This window comes from Centruroides vittatus, unplaced genomic scaffold (assembly GCF_030686945.1).
Source record: "Centruroides vittatus isolate TY-2023 unplaced genomic scaffold, ASM3068694v2 contig_726, whole genome shotgun sequence".
Classification (NCBI taxonomy): Eukaryota; Metazoa; Arthropoda; class Arachnida; order Scorpiones; family Buthidae; genus Centruroides; species Centruroides vittatus.
In genome coordinates this window covers 2,643,359-2,655,505 of record NW_027122463.1, presented here as the reverse complement: position 1 = coordinate 2,655,505, position 12,147 = coordinate 2,643,359, and the positions used below count along the sequence as shown (strand labels likewise).

Below are 12,147 nucleotides of genomic sequence, written 5' to 3'. Positions count from 1 at the left end.
TCTAATATGTGGTGTATAATATGAAATTTATCTATAATTAAATTAATGCATTTAAACGTTAGGCATTAATTGAAGATTAACTGAGTTAACTTACAGATAATCATTTAGTATATCGATATACAGATAATCGATTACTCTCAAAAAATCTTTATATTTTCTTTCGAATTTCTTTACTCAATTTTATTTTATTTTTTCTGATTTTATTGTTTTATAAGCTCCTGTTCATAGCTACGACTCATAGCATGCTGTTATATATATACAATTGAAGTCTATGTAAAACTTTAAATAAATTTGAAATCAATTAAACTATTTTTATAATTCAACTTACCTATTGAGCCATGTTACACAGCATTATAACTGTACTGTACCTAACAATTCCATTAAGTAAAGTTAAGTAATTCAATAGACCAGAAAAAATATTTATTTTTAATAAAAGGTAAACAAATTTATTTATATTTATTGATAGAACATTTACTTCGCTCCTTCATAAAACTAAAAATTAAAATATTCCTTAATAATTGTATCAAATAATCAATAAAAATTGCATGTTAGCCCATTGAATTGAAATTTACTAACTTATTATAATATTAAACAAGATCAAGTAACTTTTTATACAAATATTTACTCTTAATAAACAATTGTTATATGAACGTATGATAAATATATATTATATAAAATTCAACTTTTTCATTATTTTTTAAGTCATTATATAAATATTTTCATTAATAAAATTTAAATGATAAATATTTGAAAAGTAATTGAAAATGAACCGAAATTATTTATTTTCTAATTAAAAAATATACATAAAATTTATATGAATTTAGTCGATAATGCTTTTAAACAATTAAAGTCTTCGCAATTCATGAATCAACTAATTTGTGAGTAATAGAAGGCAGCCATTTCAAATCGGTTTTAAAATAATCTTAATCAGTTAAATGACTTTTGGACTACCGTTTATATATTTAAATAGATGTTAGTCCAAAAGTCAATTAACGAGATATATACCGTATGTATATATTGGAGAGATATAAGAGAATATATGAGAAATGATACGTACGTCTTATATCGTTTTTTTTTAAACAATAAAGGATATATTTTAGTAGTGTTTTCTTTGTAAGCAAGGCATTGAAGAATTTCTTAAATAGAACATCAAAGACAACGAAGGTGGAATATTCAAAACCGATCTCTTGATTTTAATATATTAATTACCTTTTAAATGACAAATTATTTATTCCTCAAATAACTTTTCAAAGAAATGTTATAAAAATAACTAAAGAAATCTCTCAAGATTATTAAGTCAGTGGAAAAACAAAAAAGCATTTTCTGGGTTACATCCTTTGTTGGCTTATCCAACAGATATACTGTGACATGCTGCGAATGAGTTTTCTTTTCTGACTTGATAAATAAATAAACCAGCAAATTCTCTAATTACTTAAATGTATATACTTATTAAAAGTATATATATTAAGTATAAATTAATAAGTATAAAAGCTAAAGATATTTTTAATATAGAAATCAATTTATATATTCATTTATTCGAAGTTTGAATATAAAATTTTAAGGAAATTACATTTTATAAATCTTATTAAGATTTATTTTCTTACTGGAAAAAGTTATAATAGAATTAGGTAATACGTGAGTTGTAAACATTTTTTTTCTGAATTAATAATGTTAAAAGAGATAAAGTAATGGAGAATTAATATATTCGTCATTACTTTATCTCTTAATATTATTGTAAGTGCTAATAACGAGTAAAATCTTCTTTATATCTCGAGTGGGAGCGGGCTTAACACGTAAACCCCTCTATCTCTTCACCCCCTTGATTAAAATTTAATAGATCAATGTCGGTAATAAACAAACCTCTTTGCAAAATTTCAGAAATTTTCCACAAAAGGCACAGGAGTTATTAAGCTTCAAATTGAGTGGACATAATCGCGCCTCCATACACAAACATCCATACAAACAGGAAAAAAACTCTCAACTTTTTTGCATTTCTCTACGTTTCAAGGTCCAAAAACGTAAAATGTTGGTGGGGATGATTTTTTGACCGATCGCCAATGTTAAATATAATAATCGGTAAAATAATTGAAGTATTACAAGCAGCGGAAGAGGTTAACAACCACAGTTTTATATAGATTATTTACTTATAATAATATTGTAAATAGATTTTAAAAAATTTGTAAAATGTTAAATTATAATTTATTTATTATTAAGACAACATAATGCCGTGTTTTATTTTCAAATTACATTAATACTTAATAAATTATCCATAAAACTTCGCCAATAAAAATTATTCAGTTTAATGATGCGAATGGAGTATTGATTTTAGTTTAATAGCAAATAAAAGAATGTTGATAATTTATCAAATATTATTTAATTAAAATAAAAAAAGTTAATCAAAATTCGAGTAGAAAAATATTTTTTTGATTAAGAGACACTTGAAGGAGTGAGTGAAAGGAACGTATTATTTACAGGACCTTAGACGTTCTATAATTAATTCAGTATTCCCAGATAGAGTGTTGTTTTCATGAAAAAGATTTCAATTGAACGTGTCTTAACGTGTCTTGAATATGTTTTGATTAGTGTCGAACCGATACTTGTCTCCATACATCCCTCTAAAGTACAGTACATACCGAAGCACGAGAGCCAGAAAAAATCTTATAATAGAAACTTAATTATTTTATACATTAACAGCTATTGATTTTCAAAGATATAAAATTGGAAATTAAGATATTTTATCTTTCATAATGAAAGCAAACAATTTAAAGTTCGCTACGTCCAACGTGACATGAATAACCAACCTAACAGGTTACGTGTTATAGATTCATAAGTACCATGCTGTTTTTCTGACATGACAAACGATATACATTTTTAACTGAAACTTAATTTTAAACAAAACAAAATTGTTCAAAATTTTATTTCACTATATGAAAAATAAATCTTACAATTTCAATAACAATTTTATGAATTGCCAACTTCCAGTGCCGGATTTCCCACTAGGCACTTGAGGCTCATACCTAGAAGTCCCAGGCCTCCTAGACCCGGGACTTCTAGGTAATTGTGTGAATGAAATTAGTAAAAAAATAAAATAATTTTACCGTTGAAACTACATATCATCGTTTATAAATAGTACTACAGCTATGATTAGACGTTAATGATGTAAAATTATGTAAAGGTGATAACCAACTTCTATACCTAGAGGTATCATATGATCTAGATTTGTTAATCTAGTGGGTTAATTTAGTGGTGTTAATCTAGTAGCTCTGTTAATCTAGTGGGTGTTAATCTAGTGGGTTAATCTAGTGGCGTTAATCTAGTAGCTCTGTTAGTCTAGTGGGTTAATTTAGTGGTGTTAATCTAGTAGCTCTGTTAATCTAGTGGGTGTTAATCTAGTGGGTTAATCTAGTGGGTTAATCTAGTAGCTCTAGTTAGTTATCTCCTTTAGGATGCAAATATGAAAAACTAGAAAAAATCTCTATAATTATATTTCCAGAAATCGGAAGTATTACGAATTTATAAAATTAATGTTGTATTGATATGCTTTAAAAATCCACGACAATTGCAATAATTTTTCAGAATATAATTACAGAAAAACTTACAAATATAATGCAGCCCAGAAGTCAGTTAATTAATCGAGATATATTTTAAGAACAATTAAAACTGATTCGGAACAGTTGTATTCGCGATTGAAAGCGATTTTACATGCAGCTGTTCCAAAAACCGATCTTGAAACATTATCTCAGGTTAACTGATAATTGGGCCACGCTGTATAAAAAAAAAATTTTACAAATTTAGGAATTTCCTCTATCAAGTTGCTTCTCATGCCTAAAAATCATTATCTTAAAGTATATATCTATATATTTGTAACACTATAAACAAACTTAAAATTAAATAAATAGATTTAATTATATTGAATTATTTATTATATTCAATTAATATAGGGACTAATATATTTATAAATTAACGTTTTCGTCTCTATTTTTATTAAAAAATAAATAAATTAAGAGCTAATATAAATTTATTTTATAACAGGAATTAGATCTAATCAGATTATATCTGAATTTTCGAAGAAGATATTTAATTATGAGATTTTTTAATCTAATTTCCTTCCTAAACATTTAATGTTTTTACATAAATATCTTTACATTATTACCATAATTCACGAGGATGTAAGCAACTTTACGTAAAAACATGATTTTTAAATAGACATAAATGTTAATTTACTATAGAGTTTATGTTCTTTAAACGATAATTAATACAACGTCGAAACTATTGCAAATTAACCAATGTAAACATACAAATAACTTATTTATTTATTTTGGAGTTATAATATTTATTTTTAATTTTTAAAGGTTTATATTATGAAGATGATGACGTAAAAAGAGATAAAGGGAGTAACTCCCCTCATGAGAAAACCTCTGCTACTGCATCTGAAAAAATGTTATAAGAGAAAAAATTCGGTAAACGATGTCGTTTATCTACTTTACAATCCAATGTTCTTCCCTAGAGAATCTGATTCAATCTTTGGTTATAGTTTTTTTTTCTAGGTTATATATCTGCGCTTACAGACACACTCTCCCGTTTAGGATTCAATAGGTGAAAGGATGTTAAGATTTTCTTTAGCACATTAAAAAATATTGCTGAACTAAATAGCATTTAATTCCGCTAATAGAACAGTATGAAATATTTTTAAAAAAATCGAACTAAAACACCTACAAAATTTAAAATTCAATTAGAAAATAACATTTATATCAGTACCTTTCAAGTCTGTAAGATGCGAATGAGAATTTAATCTAATTTTTAAATATAAAAGAAATTAATATTTAAGCTTATAAATTTGACTAAAATGAAGTATATATCTAATTATATTTTAAATAATTTTAATCCAATTCATAGCCGCATAGATAAATTAAATTACAGTTGTATGTTACAGCATTTTCTGCTTGCCTCATCAAGGATGACACTGATCCTCTATTAGACCTTATATTTATTTAGTTGCTCGTCAACCTCTCAACATTCGCTGAGTGGAAAAAGTAACAAAAACAAAAAGGAGATAAACTTTTTACAGGAGGAAAATAAAACAAAAGAAATCAATCGACTGAACTTTTGATTTAGATATTATATAAATTATTCTACAAAATTCGTTCAAAAATAATCTATAAATAATGAATTAACGATTAAAATTTGAATATATATTATAAAAATAATAAGAGATGCAAAGGAAGTTCGATTATTTAATAAGAAATTGCATTAGTAATGTCGTTAGTTTGATAATAAAAAAATAAATAAAAATATTGAATTTGAATTTGTAAAATCAAATTTTTAATATATGAAAACACGAAAGATTGCTTTAAATATATATATATATATATATTTATTTATTTATGTATAAATTAGAAATAACATGGTATGATTTTACTTTATGTAAGAGGATTTTTATGACTCTTAAAACTGATTAGTTTCATAAAGATTAACCCTCCATTTAATATTTTAATATATTTAAATATTTTATCTTGAACTTTATTAATTCAGGCTGACGAAGCAGAAGCAACGTTAATAACCCATAATCGATAAATAAAAATTAAATGATTCAGCGTACTTAATAGATAAAGCTTTGATATTTGAACCATAAATGCACTAAAACTTTAATTTTCTATCTGAGATAGCATGTATCCATGTATTTTAACATTTTTCTCTATTTAAAAATGTTATAAATGTAATTAAGATATTTTCATGATTAATTATAAGATTGTATATCATATTTTTAATCTTTCCCTTTCAAAACTTTCTCAATGCTGGTTGTCGACAATCAAAAATGTCGTTCGCTTTTCTTCTCCCATTTCTTCATCTTACTCTCTCAAGATTTCCTCAATGCTGAATCTTTTCAACCGCAAATATTCTTCAATTTTTCTCTCCGTTTCTTCGTTTTTCTCTTTCGGTATTTTCTCAATGCCTAAAGTGTTCTCATCTTAAAATATTTTTCCATTTTATTCTATATTCCTCCCTATTTAATGTATTATCCATGGCTCACAATTATGCCCTAGAATTTCGTTCTATCTTCTTCTTTCTCTTCACTTCTCTTCCAACATTCCATCGTCAGTTTCCTTCATATATCTCTCCGTTTCTTCGTTCTTCTGCTTCAGTATTTTCCAATATTGAGTCTTCCATTTCTCTTTACATTCTTCCCTATTTAGTGTATCATTCATGACTCACAATTCTGCCCTTTCGTTACGTTCTATCTTTCTCTTCCTCCTCTTCTCTCCTCCTACATTCCGCCATCAATTTTCTTCGTAAATATATTAAATAATAGGCAAATCTATAAACAGCAAACATTAATCTTGCAGATAATTATAATCCTACTCAAAGTTATTTTAATCTGTAGAGTTCCGATTTGAATTTAAAGCTAATCAGCGATTCCCTAATCACAGTACGAGTGTTCGTATTGTATCGCTGTTAATAGGATTTTATATCAATTAACTTTATTGCATTATTATAAGTTTTAATTGGATAGCTACATTGAAATTTTCAGAACATAATTTTCAACACAGCTCAAAATGATGAGAATTGTAATGAGATTATACAGTAAATGGATACGTCTATACTTTTCCACGTTCCAATTTACTGTTATGTAAATATTATAACGTAATGCTAGAAGAATTTTAAAGAGTATTTCAGTTAGAAATTTTTGTAAAGTATCTTATTTTGTTAAAAATGATGATAAAAATGCTTTATTCGGAATAGAATTTGATCATTTATATTCAGCAAGTTGCGTGTATTTTCACCTTTAGAATATCATATTATATACAGTGTTATTTTCTAAATTCAATCAATTAATTTCGTTTAGTTTTCGTGACTCAACTATAACAACATCCAGGGCCCGAGAGAGATAAGGTCGGTTCGAGAAAATCATTGTTGCGCTTTATCCTATGGGCAGAAAAGGGAAATTACCTGGAACCTCCACCAACAAAGACCCCCAAACTAATCTTTTATAAGAAAATATTTTCCCCAAAAATTCCCCGAAGAAAAGCGTCTGAAATCAACACTGTACATCCAAATTCAAATTCTCTTAGGCCCCACGAAGCTACAACGTGCCACTGGCAAATCACAAATGGCAATCAATTGAAATTCTCTTAGGCTCCATCCCTTTTCCGAAGTCATAAAAATATACGAATAAATATCAATGAAACAAGTAAAAAAACAGATTTCTGTCTACTTATTAAAAGAAATTTTAATTATAACTTATTTAAATTAGTTAATAACACAATCTAAATAAGAAATAAGGAGCCAGAAGGGATTGTTTAACTAGTTCACGGGTAAGGAACTCAAAATTTAGTATTAAAATATACATATATACAGTAAAACTTGTCTAAACCGGAATCGCAGGGTACCAAATATTTTTTCAGGTTTCCGTTTTATTCAGGTTCCGATTAAGACAGGTTTTACTGTATATAATAAAGGTTACAATTAAAATTTGTTTTAATAATTATTGGAAAAAAAAATCTATTCTTTATTTCCTTTCTATCCTTTCCTTATACTATAAGCTTCAAGGGTATTTTTAATAAGCCCATTATAAATTCGGCAACTTTCAGGTCCTGAATATTATTATTGATAAATGACGTAAGCATTAATTAATATAAGATATAAACTCTTAATTTCGTTCAAAAATTTTTAAAAAATTACTAAATTTAAATATATTAAAAGCTAATATTAAATTTGAGCTAAAATACGAATAAAAACCACACGTTTTAATCAGAAAAAAACATGAAATTATTTGTAAATTATACATAAAAGTTGATATTTTTAAAAAATACATAAAAATAGCTAATTTTATATTTTTTTTCTTTTTTTTTTAGTAAACACATGATAAAATATAAATAAATTTTAAAATTAAACTTCTATCTTCCTATCAATCAGTAAATGATACGTGTTGAACTAAAATTAATTATTCTAGGTTAAGAGCTTGGCTACAATTCAACGTTAAACTTTCTTAATTTTTATTTATTAATTTACAAGAAATTAAAGATTATTATTATTATTATAAAATTACTAATAATTAAAAATTTATTTGTACACTTTTTGTTAACTTGAGAACATGTAAACTTAAGTAAACACACCTTTAATTTTTGCTTTGTGCTCCTTATTTTTAGCTACATTTAGCTCCTTACTATTAATAAATAAGTATTGCAGTTTGAAAATAAGTTAGAAAAAATATTTTTTCTTCTTATTTTTATTGTATAAATATATATATATTTAATTATTTTTTTTTTCCTCCATTCAAAATACTCTATTGGATTCTATTCAATATATTCTACGAGTTATATTAAATAAACTTGGAAATATTCTATAATATAATTTAAAATTCTACTGAATTATTATTGATAGGTTATATATCAAATATTTAATAGTTTCTATGCCAATTAATTTATAGTTTTATATCAAAAAATATATATTACATGATATAAAACTATAAAATATTTTGGTTGGGCTATAATCGTTACACAGAAAGTAACTTAAATTTATTGAAATTTATAATATAATTAAGAACTTTATTTACTTAGAAACTTTAAAGTATTATTTAAGTATTATTTAATAATCCCAGTAAAAAAAAAAAACTTTAATTCTGAGCTTTATTATAACTGAATATAAGATTTTTTCCGTGTTTAACCTTTCCAAAATAGGTTATATTTTTATATTAAAAAAATATATCTAGAATATTTTTTCGAATATTTGAAGCATTAGACTCATTGAAAAGATATTTGTACACGTTTTCCAAGAATAATTTTGCTATTTTAAATCATTCATTTATAGCAATCTCATTAATTAATAACAAAAAAATATTCGAAAATATTTCAAATCACATAATTATTTCTATTAAAATATCTTATCAAAATTTAACTTTTAATTATAAATACTTATATTTTATAACTCACTAAGGATATATAAAGTATATACAGATTATCGTTCGTGTTTAAATATACGAAGGAACATTTTCAAGTCGATGAAATGTTTAAAATGAGTTATTTTATGATTTTATCCTTCATTAAAGTAGCGAAAATAGAAATTAATGTCAAACATCCTCCAATTTCGGAAATTATTCAAGTCGAAATGATCAATATTAACGATTTAGAAATGAGTCATTTTAAAAGTAAATTTAAGAAAACTGAAACTAATTTTCAAACGATTATATTTTAAAAATAATTCATATTATTAATTATTATAAAACGTCAAAAGCTTAGATTTGAAGGTAGTGATGAGTTTTATAAAAAAATGTAAGTGCTAATAACGAATAAAATCTTTATTAAGTATGACTCACTTGACATATGACACATGATACCCCTATATCTCCCCATCCTCTTGACCTTTAACCACCAAAATTTAACTGGATAAATTCCCCTAATACACAAACCTCCCTGCAAAATTTCAGAAAATTTCGACAAAAGGCGCAGGAGTTATTAAGCTTTCAAAGAGGGTGAACAAAATCGTGCCCCCCACACAAATATTTATATATACAGAAAACTCCCCGATATTTTTTTTGCATTTATCGACGTTTTAAGATACCCCGAGTCCAAAAATATAAAAATTTTGGGGGTCATTTTTTGACACATTGCCATATTTTCCCTCTGTTATATATAACAGCCAGGAAAGTAAAATTGTTATAGCGTAAAAGTAATTTATTGCAGGATACTTACGAGTTTATTTTTATATAAAAAAATTATTTTTTAATATTCTCCTCTTAATTCTTTTAAAACATTAGAACTTAAAATAATTAAGATTTTATCTTTAATTTTAATTACCATTCATAATTGTTAATTTTATAATTTTGAAGAATTAAGACTTAGAAATGCGTTATTTGTATATTAAATTTAAATAAACTGTAACTAATTTTGTGACGATTATACAATAAAATAATACCCTAAAATAAGGCATTAATGTTTAAAAAATCTTTATAAAATAATTACGAATTTACTTTATATTAACCCCTAAAGGGTTATAACAATGAAGAAAAATTTAATTATATTTAAAGAGACTTATAGATAATTAAATATAATTATCACTTACATTTTTATACATTTAAATAATAAAAATATGTTTTATTTTATATCTATTTAATTGTATAATAATATATTTATATTTAAAAATCAATAAGTTGGGTTCTCGATTCTATCGCTCGCTTACTTTGTATTAATATTTATATATGTATAGAAGTAAATAAATAAACAATTATTATAAATATTATATTGCATATATTAATATTATTAATATTTATTTTATTATTTAATTACGTTTTAATATTTATACATTCTTTAATATGGAAATTTTTATTTAAATAAAGTAACATAATTAAAACATTTTGTAAAAGTAATTAAAATTGTACATTTAAATTTATTCTTTCTGAATTTTAAACACGATTTAAGTTTCTATAAAACGTAATTTTTTAATTAAAATATTCTCTTATTTTTTTAAAAAATTAAAGCTTTGATTGTTGCTATATCTGGCACTAGATTTTTAATTATTCGTGTAGTAAAGCAGTGATGTATTTACTTATACACTGTGTCAATATACAACTTGTATATTGTATTGTTTTGTTGTAAGGCATTATTATTTTTACAAGGTGCCTATTTAGAAATTAAAGACGGGGTTTTGTCACGCTTTAAAAGTTTATATATAATGAAAATCTTACGATAATATTTATTAAATATTTGTATTCTTTATTTTAAAATATATTATACATATAAAACAATAGACAGAGAGAGAGAGAGAGAGAGAAATTATTAAGATTTTTACATTAAGAATTAAAGGTTTTAATGATATAAAATGCTTTATTTTCTGCAAAAGTATTAAAATTTAATCGATAATTCTTTTATTATTTTAAAAAATGAAGAAAAATTGTTAAGTAAATGTAATAAAGTTTACTTACTTCGCGCCTTAAGAGCAACTCTTCTTAACATTTCTTCATAATTAAGATTAGGAGAAGTTTCGTCGAAGTCCTGATAATGACTAGTCCTTCCTAACGCCGTATAAATGGCACTAAGTGTGAAATAACAATCGGAATTACCTTTAGTTCGGTCCTCGTAATTATGGAACAACAAACCGACGACACTCCAGTTGAATTTATAAAGAATTTTTAAGAAAACCAAACCAATCTGTGAATAGGAACCGTTCATTCTAGTCAATAGACGATAATGTGGATTTTTGAAGTCGAAATTATCGTTCTGTCCCGCAGCCGTCAGTATAGGAACGTCCCAAACTGAGGAGTAACGTGCCACAGGTGCCAACGCATAAGTGCATAAGGGCCCTAAAAAGACATCGGCACTGTTTTCTATATAAAATTCGAATGCAGCTAGTGGACCATAAGTAGAAGAGCATTGCGTGTCTCTATATAAAACTTGTACCTGCCTACCAGACAATAAACCACTTTCTCCTCTTTTCTTTTGAGATCTGACGGCGTATAGCACCGGTGGCAAAACTTTGTTCAGGGAATACGGATGAAGATCGTCATCCGGTGCCAAAATGGCCATTCTTAATGGACGAGATGCGGTATCGTCGGCCGCTGTCTTATTGCAGTTACATGATAGTGAAGTTATAAGTTTAGCCCAAGCTAAACATATTAGGAGGTGCAACAGGTCTGAGGGATGCATCTCGTCTGTTGCGTGAATGCGTGGGTGACGAGACTCCGTTGGCTGCACGTTCGATTAGCCTCGTTGTCGATCCGTTCTCTATCCACTCTTATACAAGAAACACCGATATAATGGTCATAATTAATTCGATTATCTTCGAAAATTTCAAAACATTATCCTTGGCTCTCGTTAAGACGAATTACTGAATTAATTTTGCATTAACAGAAGAATAAGGTATTATTTAAATAACGAAAAAAAATTTAATACGATAAATAAACCTTTTTTTAAATAAACCTTTTTTTAAATAATTTCGATCGTCGTTTATTGTACAGTACAAAGTGAAATAAATAAAACAAATTTTAAAAATGCTTCTTGAAGTAATGAATCTGTACCCACGTCATTTATTTATTTCTTCATTTTTTTGGTGTATTATGCAAATAAATCAAATTAATATTGTTATTTTTAGAAATGATGTATTTATATTATTGTAAAATATGAAAACATTAAATCAATTTATCGATTTTTTTTA

The 12,147-nt window shown here is 25.6% G+C and overlaps 1 pseudogene; it reads right to left on the bottom strand.

Moving 5' to 3' along the window:
- Positions 1-11,632, bottom strand: part of LOC136980834 (atrial natriuretic peptide receptor 1-like) — a 159,005-nt pseudogene extending 147,373 nt beyond the window's left edge.
- Positions 11,633-12,147: the final 515 nt, after the last annotated feature.